This window comes from Dendronephthya gigantea, unplaced genomic scaffold (assembly GCF_004324835.1).
Source record: "Dendronephthya gigantea isolate DGI-Jeju-01 unplaced genomic scaffold, DenGig_1.0 000464F, whole genome shotgun sequence".
NCBI classification, from domain to species: Eukaryota; Metazoa; Cnidaria; class Anthozoa; order Malacalcyonacea; family Nephtheidae; genus Dendronephthya; species Dendronephthya gigantea.
The window spans coordinates 1-17,886 of NW_021163474.1; the positions used below are offsets into that span (position 1 = coordinate 1).

The 17,886-nt window shown below is 37.3% G+C and overlaps 1 long non-coding RNA gene across 1 annotated transcript; it reads right to left on the reverse strand.

Moving 5' to 3' along the window:
• Positions 1–3,940: 3,940 nt before the first annotated feature.
• Positions 3,941–7,205, reverse strand: LOC114543469. The gene is made up of 4 exons (XR_003690051.1): positions 6,816–7,205; positions 5,855–5,956; positions 4,278–4,324; positions 3,941–4,164 (listed from the first exon to the last, which is right to left on the reverse strand). It is a non-coding gene; the product is annotated as an uncharacterized LOC114543469 (long non-coding RNA).
• Positions 7,206–17,886: the final 10,681 nt, after the last annotated feature.

Consider the following 17,886-nt stretch of genomic DNA (forward strand, 5'->3'; position numbering starts at 1 on the left):
TTCATCCTGAGGCTGCAGCAACAAAGACAAATTACAGTGATTAGATGTAATTTTATGTCTCTAGATGTTCCTACATATACCTTGCAGTCTCTATAATTACCTTACATGTTCTTTACATGACGGCTTAACGTATCGTTTGAGAGGATCAACTGGACAGTGGCAATCTGGAATTGATAAATGAAATATATATCCTTTTACTTCACTGATGCGTTTGCATTCACGACCCCCGTGTAAAACGATCCAATTTGCGGATATATAGTTAGGTTCAGGTCAGGAAGCTTTCACTGATAAGAAAGAGTTTTCTATTGAAGTACAGTATCAGCTCATCACGAATGAAGAGGGAAATTGGAGTGGAGAAATGAAACCGTCTGAAAATGATTGTATTGAGTACCTTCTCGATTATATGCAAAACATCGCAAACTTTCGGTGAATCAGAGGATTCAATAACATCGACCAGAAGCTGGACAGCTCGGATCCGCACAGAAATATCCCGATCTTTGACAATGTGGTCTAAATGTGGCAACACTGAATTCTCAAGTATTTCTTCCTGTAAAAAACAAGGAGTTATAAAACTAGAAAAAGATTCATAATATCGCTAATGTCTAGAAAAATGGACTAAAATTTATTCAAAGTACTAAAATTTTATACCTCATATAGTGGAGATAACGTTCCTAATATGTTACAAAGCACATTTAGAGCTTTAATTCGGTTGGCCGTCCTCTCTTCACATCTAAAAAAAAATTCCCATTAGGATAAGACTGAGGCTACATAGAAATACATCACGAACTTAAACAAAAATCAACATACCAAAATATTACATTTTTACATAACAAAATATAAAGAAAAAAGAAGACCACACACTTGAAGTATTTCTCCACCAAATCTTTAATATTTTCAAACCAGTTTTCGCAGTAAGGATGAAGAGACTGGGAACGATGAGAAACCAGGAGAATAACTGAGGATTACTGCAAACAACGACATTTCATTTAGCTGCAAACAACGACATTTTATTTAGCTAAGTGGATTCCGTTAGATCTTCATATATTTTATTAATTTTGTCCTCAAAGAAAGTCATAAAATTGTTAGCTAGATTCTCATCAGATTGGCACACAGGATATTGAGAATCAGGGGTATAATGTAGTAACTTTCCAACGGTTTTAAATAATTTCTTTTGGTCACTCCCATTATCTCTAACAATTTCAGAATAATAACGAGTACGACTTTCCTATAATAGCTCACTGACACGGCGACATTGCTGACTGTATTTTAGACGATCACAGGATTGTCTTGACTTACGCCATACCCGCTCGAGTTTCCTTCTGATACGTTTTTCGTTTTTAATTTTTCAGTGTACCAAGGTGCAGCTGGACGAATAATTATCTCTCTGGAAATAAGTGGTGCATGATGATCCAGAATTTTGGGCAGCTCCGAGTTGTATTGGTTGACTTTCGCACTTATATCAGCCGTGTTCCCAGTGTTAATCGGAGATAGCCTAATTTCATTAAGGAACGAGTCCATATTGATTGCTTTAATTTTACGTGACTCCACGACCCTTCTCTGAAACAATGGTTTTTTAAAATTGAGTTCATATGTAACCGTGTAATGGTCAGATATAGATGGATCATGAACGTCAATAGATTGAACAATATTTTCCTCATGGCGAGACAAGATAAGGTCTAACGTGTGACCAGCAAAGTGTGTTGGTTGCTGTACCGTTGTTCCAGATTAAAAGAATCAACAAGATTGAGAATTTTTTTGTTGTTAATTCCGACTTATCGTCTACATGGAGGTCGATATAATACGATTATATTTAGAATTTGAGATGACACATTGATTTGCATACCCATCACTTCGAAAGACTTAATATGTGAGAACATTTTCGCCGAGTCCAGCTTGACTTTTAAAGTGTTGTTGTATAGTATACCAATGCCTCCCCCTCTACCTTGTTGTCTCGAGATATTGTTAAAGGAGTAGCCCTTCGGGGTGAAATTCCCAAAAGATATATGATCAAATTTGTCAGGGTGAAGCCAGGTTTCTGTAATCGCAAATATATCAAATTCATTCTCAACCACATAGTCTTTGACTAAATTCGCTTTGTTCCGAATAGACCGTCAGTTGAGAAGACCAAAAGAACAAAGCTGAGTAACAGCTGTATCAGGAGTGTTGGCAATGCCTGATAAAGGAATATTGATGAGATTGATTCTCTTAATATAATTTCTGCCATATATATTTACAGGCTTTGGGACACGGTCCGTGATTCTAACAGGGATAGCTTCCTGATGATTTGCAGGATGATAGTGATTGTATAGTGTGGCGGTGGTGTTTGCGAAGTAGGTATTATAGCAAATATTCCTATAGGTCATATGGAACAACCAACCTTTCTGTAGATTCAACTGCCCAAGCATCGAACTAAGCTCCTCAGGATTATTAGCGGGTCGAAACGTGTTCATCAAACGTAACTGCTTTCGATGTTGATACATCTCATCCGACTGATTATTATCAAAAGATTGAGGACCAGGATTAGGCGAAACATCCACACACATTGTTAGATCCTGCTTGAAGGCTTCGTACACAGGACTAGACTAACAAATCCATGTTTCGTTTCTTTAGCAATCGCAAATGAGACTTTGTATTTAGATTCAAAACCAACTCGTTGTATGTTGACCCGACATCGAAAAGCAATATCTCCACAAATACTCAAGGTTATGCCATCCGCAGCCAATCCATCCAAATCCGTGCAATTAGTACTCTTAAATGCCATATTAATTGGTCGAGATGTACGAAACTCGTTAGATGAAATAAATATCATAAAAAATATATAGAGCTGCCGACCAACCGACATATTGGTCGTGAATTAAGCAGTACGAAAACACAATATTCATTTCCATACACCAAAAGATGGTGATTCAATTATAACATCACGTTATCAGCTTTAGAGAATTTTTTTAAAAACTTGTTTAACGAATCGGATAGAAGCAAACGGGAACGAGAAGAAGAAGAAGTTGTGAAATCATTGTAAGTGTGTTTATTTCTATTTAAACCCGACACCTTTACTTGTTCAGGGAAAGACATATTAGAGTTTTTTACTAGTAAAAGCTATGTACACACACCTTGGGTGGTGGTGGACAAAATATTGAATCATTGGTTATTTTTATTCTAGATCACTAGCTGCCTGTGAAGGAAAATTTTACTAGAATGCTACAAAAACAGCTGGATTGAAGGTTGTCAAACTGAAATGGTCTCCCAAGTGGCAAATCGATTGCTCGAATCCTACCATAACCGTGTTTTATTATAAATCTGTGAAAAGGATAAAGTAAATTAAATGAACATGGCCGTTCAGCACAAGTACTTTTAGTCGATTGGAGAAGACAATTGTCTCCCATGCGGTAAATCGATGGTTCGAATCCTACCATAACCGATTTTCATTATAAACTTCGTCAAAAGAAATACAGTAATTAAATAACCATGGCCATTCCCCATAAGATCTTGTAGTCTAGTGGCTAATGCAATTGTCTCCCAAGTGTTAAATCGATGGTTCGAATCCTGCAATGACCTTTTTTCATTATGAACTTCGTGAAAAGAATAAAGTAAACTAAATAACCATGGCCGTTCAGAACAAGACCTTGCAGACTAGTGGCTAAGACAACTGTCTCCTACACTGCAAAAAAACTTTGCGTAGATTTACTCAAAAAATTGAGTAAAACAATGCGTCCACAGTAACACATACTTTTGCGTAAATTTACTCTTTCTGCTTGAGTAGATTTACTCAAATATGAGTAGATTTACTCAAATACTTGAGTAAAGTGAATGCGTCCACAGTAACACATACTTTTGCGTAAATTTACTCATTCTGCTTGAGTAGATTTACTTAAATACTACAGTAAAGTGAATGCGTCCACAGTAACACATACTTTTGAGTAAATTCACTCAAAATGCGAGTAAAGTGAGTCGACCAAACAGATTAGGAAAAAATTCGGATTTAAGTAAAGAAATTACACGCAACCACGAGTGAAACAATTTTATATTGCATAAATTTATAATTTATAAAATACGGTAATGTACGTTTAAGAATCATGCGTATATATTTATCATTATGCATGTTAGGGTCATGCGGTCATAGTGTTTATAGCTTTTCTTAATCATCTTCTCAATATCTTCATTTTCCTACATAAAACAAAAGATACACAATTCATTAAGTATAGGCACTGAAAAAGTGAAGCTAAGATTACACACCTAAGACTGCTGTTCAAATGTAAATGATTCAACGGAAAACTTACATTGATAAATGGTACGAAGGTAGACAATGCGACTTCAGTCCGTTCAACTATAAAAAGCACAACGGATTATTATGCTCACGTTTGTCGCTTCGTGTGACATTAATACATGCATGCCTTAGATAATGGCCCTGGCCAGATATTATGCTTCCTCTCTTTGCCAACAACCAGCAAAAGCACGCATGTCGCCAGCAAACCACTGAATTATGAACGAGGACAAACCAATGCGAGACAACATAAATATGTATAGTAAATGCATTGAAGCCTGACAGTCCTTGACACCTGGTTGCACTAATACAGGTTCAAGGCTAAAGAACAAAGAAACTATAACATCAATCTAGTCGATAATGCATTTATGATGACACACCTAGCAACCTTGCCCAAAAACACAATATGCACCCCTAATAAATGTATATAGCATATGCCTTCAAGCACTGCCTTAACAGTCCTCGACAACTGGCGGATCTTTTACAAGTTCCACCAGGAAGAGATAAAGGCAAAAGGCGGCGTTGACCACCTTGCACTGAAGCTGTTAAACAGCACTGCTCGTACAGGCTCAAGGCATACCCAGTAAAAAAAGCTACTTATAATGTAAATGTGTATAGTATATGCAATGAAGCACTGCCTTAACAGTCCTCAACAACTGGCGGATCTTTTACAAGTTCCACCAGGAAGAGATAAAGGCAGAAGGCGGCGTTGACCACCTTGCACTGAAGCTGTTAAACAGCACTGCTCGTACAGGCTCAAGGCATACCCAGAAAAAAAAACATGTATATAGTATATGCAATGAAGCACTGCCTTAACAGTCCTCGACAACTGGCGGATCTTTTACAAGTTCCACCAGGAAGAGATAAAGGCAAAAGGCGGCGTTGACCACCTTGCACTGATGCTGTTGCACAGCACTGCTCGTACAGGCTCAAGGCATATCCAGAAAAAAAAACTACTTATAATATAAATGCATATAGTATATGCAATGAAGCACTGCCTTAACAGTCCTCGACAACTGGCGGATCTTTTACAAGTTCCACCAGGAAGAGATAAAGGCAAAAGGCGGCGTTGACCACCTTGCACTGAAGCTGTTACACAGCACTGCTCGTACAGGCTCAACGCATACCCAGTAAAAAAAACTACTTATAATATAAATGTATATAGTATATGCAATGAAGCACTGCTTTAACAGTCCTCGACAACTGGCGGATCTTTTACAAGTTCCACCAGGAAGAGATAAAGGCAAAAGGCGGCGTTGACCACCTTGCACTGAAGCTGTTAAACAGCACTGTTTGGACAGACTAAAGGCATACCCAGTAAAAAAACTACTTATAATATTAAACTAGTCAATAATGAATTCACGATAACACACCAATTATTGTTGTATATAAATTGATGCATGACTTTCAGAAGAATATAATATTATTAATACATTGGTCCAGTTTATGTGGTTTCAAAAACCTTTGAATTATACAATCCAGGATTTTGTTAATTCTAGGTGATAATCTGATATTGAGGTGAGCAAATTGAGAATTTACAAATATGAAACGCACTTTTCTATCAGTAATCAGTTACAAATGCAGTGAGCTAACCTCATTCCAATTTCCTGATTCCTGAATGCCATTTCCAGCACTCTCTTCCAGCATTTTCAAAAATTTCATTCCCTTTTGTTGAAATCACTTTTTCCAGGGCCCCTGTCAGTAAGGTATATATCAAAACATTTCCAATTTTGTTTTCTAAATTTTTAAAGTAAAGCATTTATGGCTAAATCCTTTGCAGGTTTATTCATTGTGGTAAAATAGTTGCATTATTTTCTTTCGAAGAAACCAGAAAGGCAGTAACATTTTATAGAATCTTCAAAATATGGCAGTCATCTGTTCATGAACAGTGGACTCTAATAGCCTATGATATTCACTATATAGATAGTAGATATAGCATGTACTCATGACAAGTCTCAAAATCAATGGTAAACACTTTGCCATTTGAAAATGGCAAAGTGTTTACCATGTTTATTAGTAAACAATTAACATTATAAACTGGCCAATAGACAATAGTATAAACTCTGTGTAATATATTGTGTAATATTAAATTTAAAATATGACAAAATAAACAGAAGACAGGGTTGTTGAAGTTACAGATTTTCTGGTGAAAAAAACACTGTCACACTGATACATTAATAATTTCAATATCAAAATACCCTGGCATATATTCTTGCAATAAAAAGCATGAATAAGAGCACTAAGAGCGCTCTATATAAACATGTAAATATTTTATTTAATTGACCGGATACCGTTATTTTTGCGCGCCAAAATCAAACATTTGATTTCAGAATATTGGCGGATTTGTAATACACGAACTGTATATGCCCTTCCGCAAAAACATCTATTGAAAGACTGCATTCGTCGAATCTCTGCAGTTAGTGCCATGCGGCGTTTAGCCGAAGAAACCAACATATAGAAACAAATAAAACCGAGGATAAAACATGTAAACAGCGGAATGAAGTCAATGAACGGATCGGCCAAAGGTTAGCCCTGCAGTTATATGTATATTTACCTTCAAATTGCGCACAATATAATCCTCAAAACCCATTTCCACCAACTACTCTTTTAACCCGTCAATTGATTTTTCCATCTTTTTGGCTTTTAACGTCCAGCGCAGATTATTCAACAGATTCTAACGCACAACAGACTCTGCGACTTATCAGTTGCCAAAGACTAAAATTCATACATTCGCAGTGCTTCCACTACGCAAATTATTCACTTTACTCTTTTACTCGTGAAGTGTGTAAAATTACCAGCAAATGATCATGTTGAGTAATTTTACTCAATACTTGAGTAAAACCGTTAAACTGAAGCATTCATTTTACTCAGACCTTGAGTAAAATGTAATTGCAAATAATCAGTTTACTCAATGTTTGAGTAAATTATCAAGTTTTATCGTAAAATTGAGTTAATTTACTCAATGTGAGTATATTTACTCGGCTTGTTGAGTATATCATCCAAAGTTACTCAAAACAATTTACTTAAACATTTGCGTAAACACTTTACTCAAAATTTTGAGTGGAACCCCTCGGTATTCGCGTAAATCTACGCATGAATTGAGTAAAAATAACGTTTTACTCAACTTTTTGAGTAATTTTACTCGAATTCAAAAACACTTTTTTTGCAGTGTAAGTAGTAAATCGATGTTTCGAATCCTGCCAAAACCATTTTTCATTATGAACTTCATGAAAAGAATGAAGTAAACTAAATAACCATGGGCATCCAGCACAAGACCTTTTGGTCTAGTGGCGAAGACGATGGTCTCCCATGTGTTAAATCGATGGTTCGAATCGTACCATAACCGTTTTCATTATGAACTTCGTAAAAGGATAAAGTAAACTAAATAACCATGGCCATCCAGCACAAGATCTTGCGTCTAGTGGCGAGGACAATGGTCTCATAAGTGGCAAATCGATGGTTCGAATCCTACCATAACCGTTTTTCATTATGAACTTCGTAAGAACGGTAAAATAGATCAAATAAACATAGCCGTTCACCCGAAGAACTTGTGGTCTTGTGGCAAAGACAATTTTCTCCCAAGTGTTAAATCGATGTTTCGAATCCCGCCAAAACTATTTTTTATTATGAACTTCGTGAAAGGATAAAGTAGACTAAATAACCAGGGTCATCCAGCACAAGATCTGGTGGTCTAGTGGCGAAAACAATGGTCTCCCAAGTGTTAAATCGATGGTTCGAACCCTACCTTAACCTTTTCTCATTTAGAACTTCGTGAAAACGATAAAGTAGATCAAATAAACATAGCCGTTCCCCCGAAGAACTTGTGGTCTAGTGGCTAAGAAAATTTTCCCCCAAGTGTTAAATCGATGTTTCGGATCCTGCCAAAACCATTTTTTATTATGAACTTCGTGAAAGGATAAAGTAAACTAAATAACCATGGTCATCCAGCACAAGACCTTGCAGTCTAGAGGCGAAGATGATGGTCTCATAAGTCTTAAATCGATGGTTCGAATCCTACCATAACCGTTTTCATTATGAACTTCGTTAAAAGGATAAAGTAAATTAAATAACCATAACCGTTCAGCACAAGATCTTGCTGTCTAGTGGCGAGGGCGATGGTCTCCCAAGTGGTAAATCGATGGTTCGAATCCTACCATAACCGTTTTTCATTATGAACTTCGTGGAAAGGGTAAAGTAAACTAAATAACAATGGTCATCCAGCACAAGAGCTTGCGGTCTAGAGGCGAAGACGATGGTCTCCCAAGTGTTAAATCGATGGTTCGAATCCTACCTTAACCGTTTTCATTATGAACTTCGTTAAAAGGATAAAATAAATTAAATGACCATTACATTTCAGCACAAGATCTTGCTGTCTAGTGGCGAGGGAGATGGTCTCCCAAGTGGTAAATCGATGGTTCGAATCCTACCATAAGCCTTTTTCATTATGAACTTCGTTAAAACAGTAAAGTAGATCAAATAAACATAGCCGTTCACCCAAAGAACTTGTGGTCAAGTGGCTAAGACAATTTTCTCCCAAGTGTTAAATCGATGTTTCGAATCCTGCCAAAACTATTTTTTATTATGAACTTCGTGAAAGGATAAAGTAGACTAAATAACCAGGGTCATTCAGCACAAGACCTTGTGGTCTTGTGGCAAAGGCAATTTCCTCCCAAGTGTTAAATCGATGTTTCGAATCCCGCCAAAACTATTTTTTATTATGAACTTCGTGAAAGGATAAAGTAGACTAAATAACCAGGGTCATCCAGCACAAGACCTTGCGGTCTAGTGGCGAAGACGATGGTCTCCCAAGTGTTAAATCGATGGTGCGAATCCTACCATAACCGTTTTTCATTATGAACTTCGTGAAAAGGATAAAGTAAATTAAATAACCATAACCGTTCAGCACAAGACCTTGTGGTCTAGTGGCGAAAACAATGGTCTCCGAAGTGTTAAATCGATGGTTCGAATCCTACCATAACCGTTTTTCATTATGAACTTTGTGAAAAGATAAAGTAAATTAAATGACCATGGGCGTTCAGCTCCAGATCTTGTAGTCTATGTGATATATATATTGAATATTTAATTAGGCTGTAAGATATAAATATGCATGCGTAATTAGCACCGTTGTTGGCTTGCTGGATGATGCTGTAACATAGAATAAACAGAGAATAAAACATTTTATGAAGACTAGATCAATCTGTATCAATCCGTATCAGAGACAAGGCATATACACTACAATTGGGCTCACTGAGGAGAAAGTCAGGGCTGTGGTGAATGCTACGGAGCCGAAAACAGCCTCTGAAGTTCGGAGTTTTCTTGATCTGGTAAATTTCTGTAGTCTGTTCATTCCAGATTTAGCTATAACGGCTGAACCTCTGCGGAAGTTAACCAGGACAACTACACCTTTTGTTTGTGGTAATGAACAGAATAAGGTGTTTCAAGAGCTTAAGAATACGATGTCTACCGCTGATTCATTGGCTTTTTTTGATAAAGATGCAGAAACGTCGATAATCACAGATGCTAGTCCTGTTGGTCTTGGTGCAGTGCTTGTGCAAAAGCAACAAAATGTAATGAAGGTTGTGGCATATGCTAGTAGATGTCTTTCTGACATGGAAAGGCGGTATTCTCAGACGCAGAAAGAAGCATTAAGTATAGTATGGGCTTGTGAGCGTTTTCATGTGTATTTGTTCGGGATTCACTTTGAGGTTTTGACAGACCATAAACCATTAGAAGTGATTTATTCCAAAACCCATAGGCCCTCTGCACGAGTCGAAACGTGGGTTCTGAGATTGCAGAATTATGATTTTACTGTTAAGTATCTTCCGGGTCCAGAAAACATCGCGGACACGTTGTCTCGGAAACAGTTGTTGAAGAAATCGATCGAATCCAGCGGTAATGACTGTGAAGTTTCGCGTCAAAACGGATAGCTATCGCCTAAACCAAGAAGGCAGTGTTGGCCTCCTAAACGTTTTGGTGATTATTTACTATATAAGTAATTCGTAGTACTTTATGATACCTTATAGTATTATATATATATATATATATATATATATATATATTGAAGTTTTAGAAACAGTAGAATTAAGCGAACATTATCATGTATACAAAGTGCGAAAACCTATGGAAAAATAATTTAAAATCTGTTTCTAAAAAGTGTTTGCAACATTTCTTCCATAGCATGTTACTAGCCCTATTGGTGCCACTGGGTTATATGTAAATGTTAAATATGATACTGATTTAATGAATATTTAAACAGTAAACATATACTCTATAGATATGTAAATATATAATCTAGTACAATGTAATTAAAAAAACAACTTATCTCCAATATTAAACATCACAACGAGTAAATCCTCTTGGCATAAATTTTAAGTTCCAAAAACAACAATGGTATGTGCAGTTGCAAGCAAACTGCGTGTTTGCACCGACTATAACCATCATGTGAATGATTGTACAGTATAATATAAAACAAAATATTTACGAAGGAAATAAGAAATTTATGTAATGTGATTTTATAAATAGACTATTAAGGCAAGGTGTTCCCCCAAGGGGATACGCCTTGCCGACGATAATTAAAATCTTATATTATGGGCTTTGCGTCCTATCTAAAAGACCGACAGGTAATGGATGGCATGCAATATGGGAAAGGTGGTCAATGGCCAGCAGCAAATCGAAAACTAACAAAGACCGAATACCCAAACCATAAACGGTCAGTTTAAGCGTGACATCGCGAAAGACAGATCTCCTTTAAAGTTGAAAGGTATTTACAGAAGTGTTCTACTTGTTTTTCTATATATTTATATATTGATATACATATAGATAGTAGCTACGAATACACAATGGTACCCCCAAAAGTTTTGGTCCTGGGACACTCATTTGTTCGTCGCCTACAGTGCGACCTGAAACATAAACGGGATATTCGCATGTGCCCAACCTTTAAACTCAAAGGCACAGCGAGAGTTTCTCTACACGGTATAGGGGGTAGAACAGTGAAGAAGATTCGCAAGTTTGATTTAGGCGTAGTTTCTCGGTGTGCCCCAGATATTGTTATTCTGGAGATAGGCACGAACGATTTGTCCTCCTCATACCAATTTTACGTGATATTGATCCAGCAATAAAGCAACCAAGTCGTCAATGCGTGACCCGACTGTTTCGGGCCTTAAAGGCCCGAAACAGTCGGGTCACGCATTGACGACTTGGTTGCTTTATTGCTGGATCAATATCACGTAAAATTGGTATGCGCATGCATGATTTCCCCGCGAAAGAACAACCCTCTTTTTGAAAAGCAGCGTTTAATGCTGAACAATTATCTACAGGTAGTTTTAGAGAAGGTCCCGAGAGTTTTTTTATGGACACACCATGGCTTTATACGACCTTCCGTGACGCCATTTCTACCTGACGGGGTCCATTTTAATCGAATCGGGCAATATAAATTATACCGAAGTTATCGGGGGGCCATTCTTCAAGCAATTAAAATGTTATAAAATTCTCTATCTATATATATATATATTTATATATATAATATATATATATATATATATATATATATATATTATATATATATATATATATATATATATATATATATATATATATATATATATATATATATATAAAAAGCTGTCGTACATTACATTTATTTTTATAATATAACCTTGACATTTGACAAACTTTACTCGTGATTACTTCTTAAATACCGCTTTAGCGCCTTTATCTATTATATCTTTATCTTTTATCTATATGAGAGTTCTCACACTGTTTGTGAGTTTTGTTGGCCATATGATGAACGGTGCGGCGATCTTCTGATCTGCCATGTTCATCCTGCTGACGTTTGATTTTGTCTTTATCTCTCATCTATATGAGAGGTCTCACACTTTTTGTGAGTTTTTTGCTGGCCATAGGGTGAATGGTGCGGCGATCTTCGGATCTGCCATGTTCATCCTGCTGACGTTTGATTTTGTCTTTATCTCTCATCTGTATGAGAGTTCTCACACTTTTTGTGAGTTTTGTTGGCCACAGGGTGAACGGTGCGGCGATCTTCGGATCTGCCATGTTCATCCTGCTGACGTTTGATTTTCTAATCATTCTTTCACAAGTTCCAATTTTCAATTACGACAAATAACGGACGAATCCTCACTATTGAATGTTCGCCATTACGGGGGATAGTTTTATTTCTCGCACAACGACAAAATTTGGGTGCGGTTGCTTTACTATCTAAAAACTCATTATGCCATAAGTATCTATTTCTGCTTTTAAAGTTTTATTTCTTAGAATGCCACCCATACGTCGTTCTAAGCGTGTCGCCGCTCCATCAGCCGTTTTTGCGAGAGTCTGTTCAGAACCAACCAACAACATCTCGTCGAACTCGAAGTTCGTCCAATGCTGTATCTGTTGGTGCCGCCCCGTCAACGTCAACTGTGCCCGTGAGTCAAGTGACTTTGCCCTCTCTTTCGAGTGAGCTTATCTCAACGCTGGTGTCTTCGGTTACCGAGGCAGTCACGCAAAAGCTAGCTGTTTTTTTACCAACCTTTGCGTCTTCCACATCCACAATGGCGTCTGCCCCAACGGATTCTACCTCCGGAATCGAAATCTCAAACCAGGGTCCCAATGCAGATTCTCTGGTCAACGACGCGCTCACGTCCATACAAGAAAACCTTACAGGTCAGACCACTCCTTTTTCTCTTCAATGTTCAAGTGCCCCGGGTCCACGGGAATCGTTCCACTCTGCCGCTTTGCCTCTTGATTCGCGGATTCCAGATAAAATAAAGCTTAAAATATGGAATGAGGAGTTTGTCGATATAAGTACTTTGTCAGGTGGCCCAGACGCGGCCGCTAAATACGAGATTTAATAGTGTACGTACCTCTGACAATGGTCAACCTGCTTCTCTTCTCCTTGAGCCGACTGCGAAATCCAAAAGGGTCAAAACTATTAGCGATTGGCTTCGTTCGTTTCATATTTTTGTTTCCATTTATACACAACGGTACCCCCATGAGTCCCCCGCGCTCATGAAATATTGTCAAATCATCCAGGATTTGGCCAATAGGGGTCATAATTGGTTTTACTACGATGAGAATTTTCGATTTTTGCGCCAAACACAGGCCACGCGCGTTCCCTGGGCGACTGTTCACTGGGAGTTATGGTTGAAATGTCAATATCCCACTACTTCTAAGCCGAACACGCAAGGCAGCAATCATACGCGCCACCCTTCAAAAGTGTCTGTTCCTCGGGGATATTGTTTTAAGTTTCATCGCGGAACGTTTTGTGCCGGTTGTGATTTCAAGCACATTTGTTTTAAATGCAACGGATCGCACCGTGCCGTGAATTGTAATTTTCATCTCCCACTGATCGATCGCCTAGGCCTATTTCAACAACGTCCGTTGCCAACACCCGTAAAACTTCATAATTTACAAATATTGTTAGAAGGTTATAATCCAAGTATTGTTGATACACTAATTTCCGGATTTACTTCGGGTTTTCGCATTCATTTCTCTGGCACAGAACAGTCGTTTGAAGCAATAAATTTACGGTCTGCTCTTGACAAACCAGAAGCGGTTGACCAAAAATTAACGAAAGAGTTAGAGGCATCTCGCCTTGCTGGGCCATTTAATTATCCGCCCTTTCCAAATTTTCGTGTTTCGCCTTTGGGCCTGGTTCCTAAAAAACAACCGGGTGATTTTCGCATGATTCATCATTTATCGTTTCCAAAGGGAGCATCGGTTAATGATGGTATATCCGATTTCGAAACATCTGTGCGGTACGCTATCGTTGACGACGCTATTCAACTTATTAAAAAAGCGGGCCGGGGTTGTTTCCTGGCGAAAACAGATATAAAAAATGCTTTTCGAATCATTCCTATCAGCCCAGCGGATTATCACCTCTTTGGCATAAAATGGCGGAGTTTGTATTATTACGACCGGGCAATGCCAATGGGTTGCTCCAGTTCGTGTCGCACTTTTGAGATTTTTAGTACGGCTATCGAATGGATCGCTAGGGAAAGGCTTAACATCGGCAAACTCCTTCATTTGCTCGACGACTTCCTGTTTGTTGCACCGGATTATTCTGCTTGTAAAACAAACTTACAAGTATTCATTGCTCTTTGTGATTTCATTGGCGTGCCTATAGCACCGGGAAAAACCATGGGTCCCTCAACAACCTTAACGTTCGCTGGGATTGAATTAGATACAATACAATTCCAGGCCCGATTGCCGATGGATAAAATCGAGAAATGTGTTCAATCTATCGCACGCTTTTTAATTCGTAAAAAGGTTACACTCAAAGAACTTCAGTCCTTAATTGGATTACTTAATTTCGCATGTTCCGTCATTATGCCAGGTCGCGCATTCCTGCGACGCTTAATTGATCTAACGCATGGCATTTCACACCCTCATTTCTTTATTCGCTTAACGCAAAGTGTGAAACATGATCTTCGTGTCTGGCAAACGGTTCTGTCGAATTTCAACGGCAAATCATTCTTTTTGCACAACCATTGGCGTAATAACTCCCATTTGAATTTATATACTGACGCTTCGGGTAGTATTGGTTTTGGGGCCCTGTTTGGTTGCGACTGGTGCTATGGCGCATGGCCAACTGACTGGCGGAGTTACAATATTGCCGTTCTAGAGCTATATCCGATTGTCCTCAGCCTGTGTTTATGGGGAAAGGCTTTCCGCTTCTGTGGACTCGATACTTCCAAATATAAGTCTCATTCATTTCGAATAGGCGCCGCTTCCCACGCAGCTGAACACGGGCACTCTGATGCCCAAATTCGAACTATGGGGCGTTGGAAATCGAACGCATTCCTCAAATATATACGTTTTTCTTCCCTATCAACATAGTTTGGATGAATTTTCGAGCGTAAAACGTGCGGGGAGTTTTCTGCTCGAATTGTGCGGTTATTTTATTTCTTCCTCAGCTTGCACATGGTCAGCAAGGGCGATCGTTTGCATTCCGGGGGGGGGGGGAATAAAGTGCTTATAACAGGGTGATGGAGAAGCTTCTTCTGGGCGCGGTAATATTGTGACTCTGCTAAACTAATATCAGTTAAGTGTAGATTATCAGCAAGGGCGATAATCTATGCCTTTTAACGGGCTTTGTAAGTGCCTTTTTGCCCATGTTCGTTTATACGGTCGCGCAGACCGCTGATCCTGTATTAATGTATTACGAAACTTTCTGAAACTTTCTGCATGCATCCCTTTCCTTGGGGTGGGGTCAACTTGCTTTGCTTCGTTGTTTTGGCGGTAATTTGCCTCCACCCTTTTCTGAGCGTAACTATTTGGAATTTTAATGCAATGTATTAATAAATATCGTTTTGTTTAACAGAAATAAAGCGGCTAGGAGAACCATTACTCCTAGCCAAAATTATCCCAAAACGGCGTAAAATTTAATGTGTCATTATTGATGCTCAGAAAACTGAGCTGCGGAAAGGGTATGCAAAATTCATGCCTGGCAATATATCTATGCGTAAATAAATCACATTACATAAAGGCCTAGAGTTGGAAGTGGAAGCACTGCATGTTTACGCTTTTCAGTCCCTGTATAATTTATAACCTAATTTCATGTAAATCAAGCCAAATCCATAATACATGCACACAGCAAAATCGTGAGTCTTATTTTAAGAAAAAAAATACAAACAAGTAAAATTGTTCTTGTCAGTATAGTAAGAATATTATTCTTGGCAAGAATCCAGGCAAGAATATTATTCTTACCTGGAATCTCATTTTAAGAAAAACAATTCTTGCAACAAGAATTTTCTAAAGAAAAAATACTCGTTTTAAGTAACACATTGCTTGAAATAAGCAAAATTATTATTGCATATTAAGGAACCTACTCACACAATTCTTACCTAGAATGTTACAAATAAGAAAAAAACTACTTAAAACAAGAATAATTTTACTTATAATAAGTACAAAATTTTTAGACAAAAGAAAACATTTCTAGTAATTAAGTTTATTAGCTGGCTTTGAAACATCACAGATACATTATTCTTATACATTATTTTAGTTCAAAATATTAAAATTACTTATTTAATGGCCATACTAAATATATAAATGCCATACATTTACATCTGACAGAAATAGTTTTTTCAAAGTACTGCTAGGTTTGTGCAATACCTTGCTCAAATAAACAAGTCTTTCAAGGACTTAATTAAAAATTGCCAATTGGCAAGTTTAGGAAAGTATCCGATAGAGCTCAGATAATGAAATTAAGCCCTTGTATGAACCCAGAAGTAGTTGAATAAAAATATTCATGGAAGAAGACAAACACATCTATGCAAACTCACTGCATATCTTCAATTATTACACATAAGCTAAAGTCATTCATTCCTGAGCAATGTTTCCCTTTGATTATTGACCAGCTGTTCTTAAATTTTGTATATCATGCCAAACATGAAAATATTTATAAGATCACTTGGAGTATTTTTTTCCTTGAAAATTAAGTGCTGAAACACTGTGGGTCCAATTAACCATTGGTATAGCAAATTTTCCACTGAATTTCTTGCTCACTACCTCAATCCATGTTCCTAATAAAACAAAAAAGCAAGCATACTTGAGAAATCAGAGTTAAGATAACAAATGTTAAAGAAACTAAGCAGTGCATAATATGTGTGAAATATATGATTGGGGATGCTATGCACAGTTTTGCATGCTCTGACAGATATAAAATTAGGCATAAAGGGTAGTCATCTGGTAAGCTGTCAATGATTTTTCCTTTTATCTATTACATGATAAATAAGTATATAATCAATTGGTCAATAAGTATATAATTACCGGTATATTATATTATACATTAAAAACTAAGCCATATGCTTAGGTGAATAATCTAACAGCATTGCACAATTCCTTATAATGCATTACTTACCACAGATATTACTTTCCAATGAGACCTCTTTCATTACAGGTTTAGACATAAACATCACCACTTGTTAATCCACCATCTAAGAATGCATATAAAAAAATTTAAAAGGCAATAAAACAGTTATTTCATCCTAATTCTTAATCAAAACTTATGTATATCCAGTAACCAAGATTCAGTATATCATGATCCTAAGATTGAGTACAAATGTTTCAGCTTAAATTTGACCATGGTTTTATAGCTAACGTCAATATCACGTACACTTTTTATGGCATAGTGCCTATAGTATAACCACGTTATAATATATTTATATAAACGTCGTTCATTTATCGGGAATGATGAGTATTAAAACTGTGAATATATCTGTTTATTGTTTATAAATACGTTTACTGTTTACGCGGCAAATTCAAAAATAGCTTTCGTCTGTTTGCGCGTATAATTTTAAATCCTTACCTCTTAGAAGACTGAGATTCCCAGCCACTTTTAAAACAATCTGCGCAATCTTCTGCAGGAAATTTTGCGACATAATGTCCAGTAAATCCTATCCACAGTAATCCAAAATAATCCACAGTTCTTTCCGCCAGTTGCAGTTAGCGAAGTTTAAAATATATATTTTCATAAGAAACGAACTACGTTCATTCAGAATGCTTAAATAGGCATTAAAACCTTCATTTCGTCTGCATATGAAACGAAACTTGCGAATCTTTGCTCGGTAATTAAATGTTACTTAGTAAGAATGTAAAAATATTCTTGGTTGTTTGAAATAAATTGG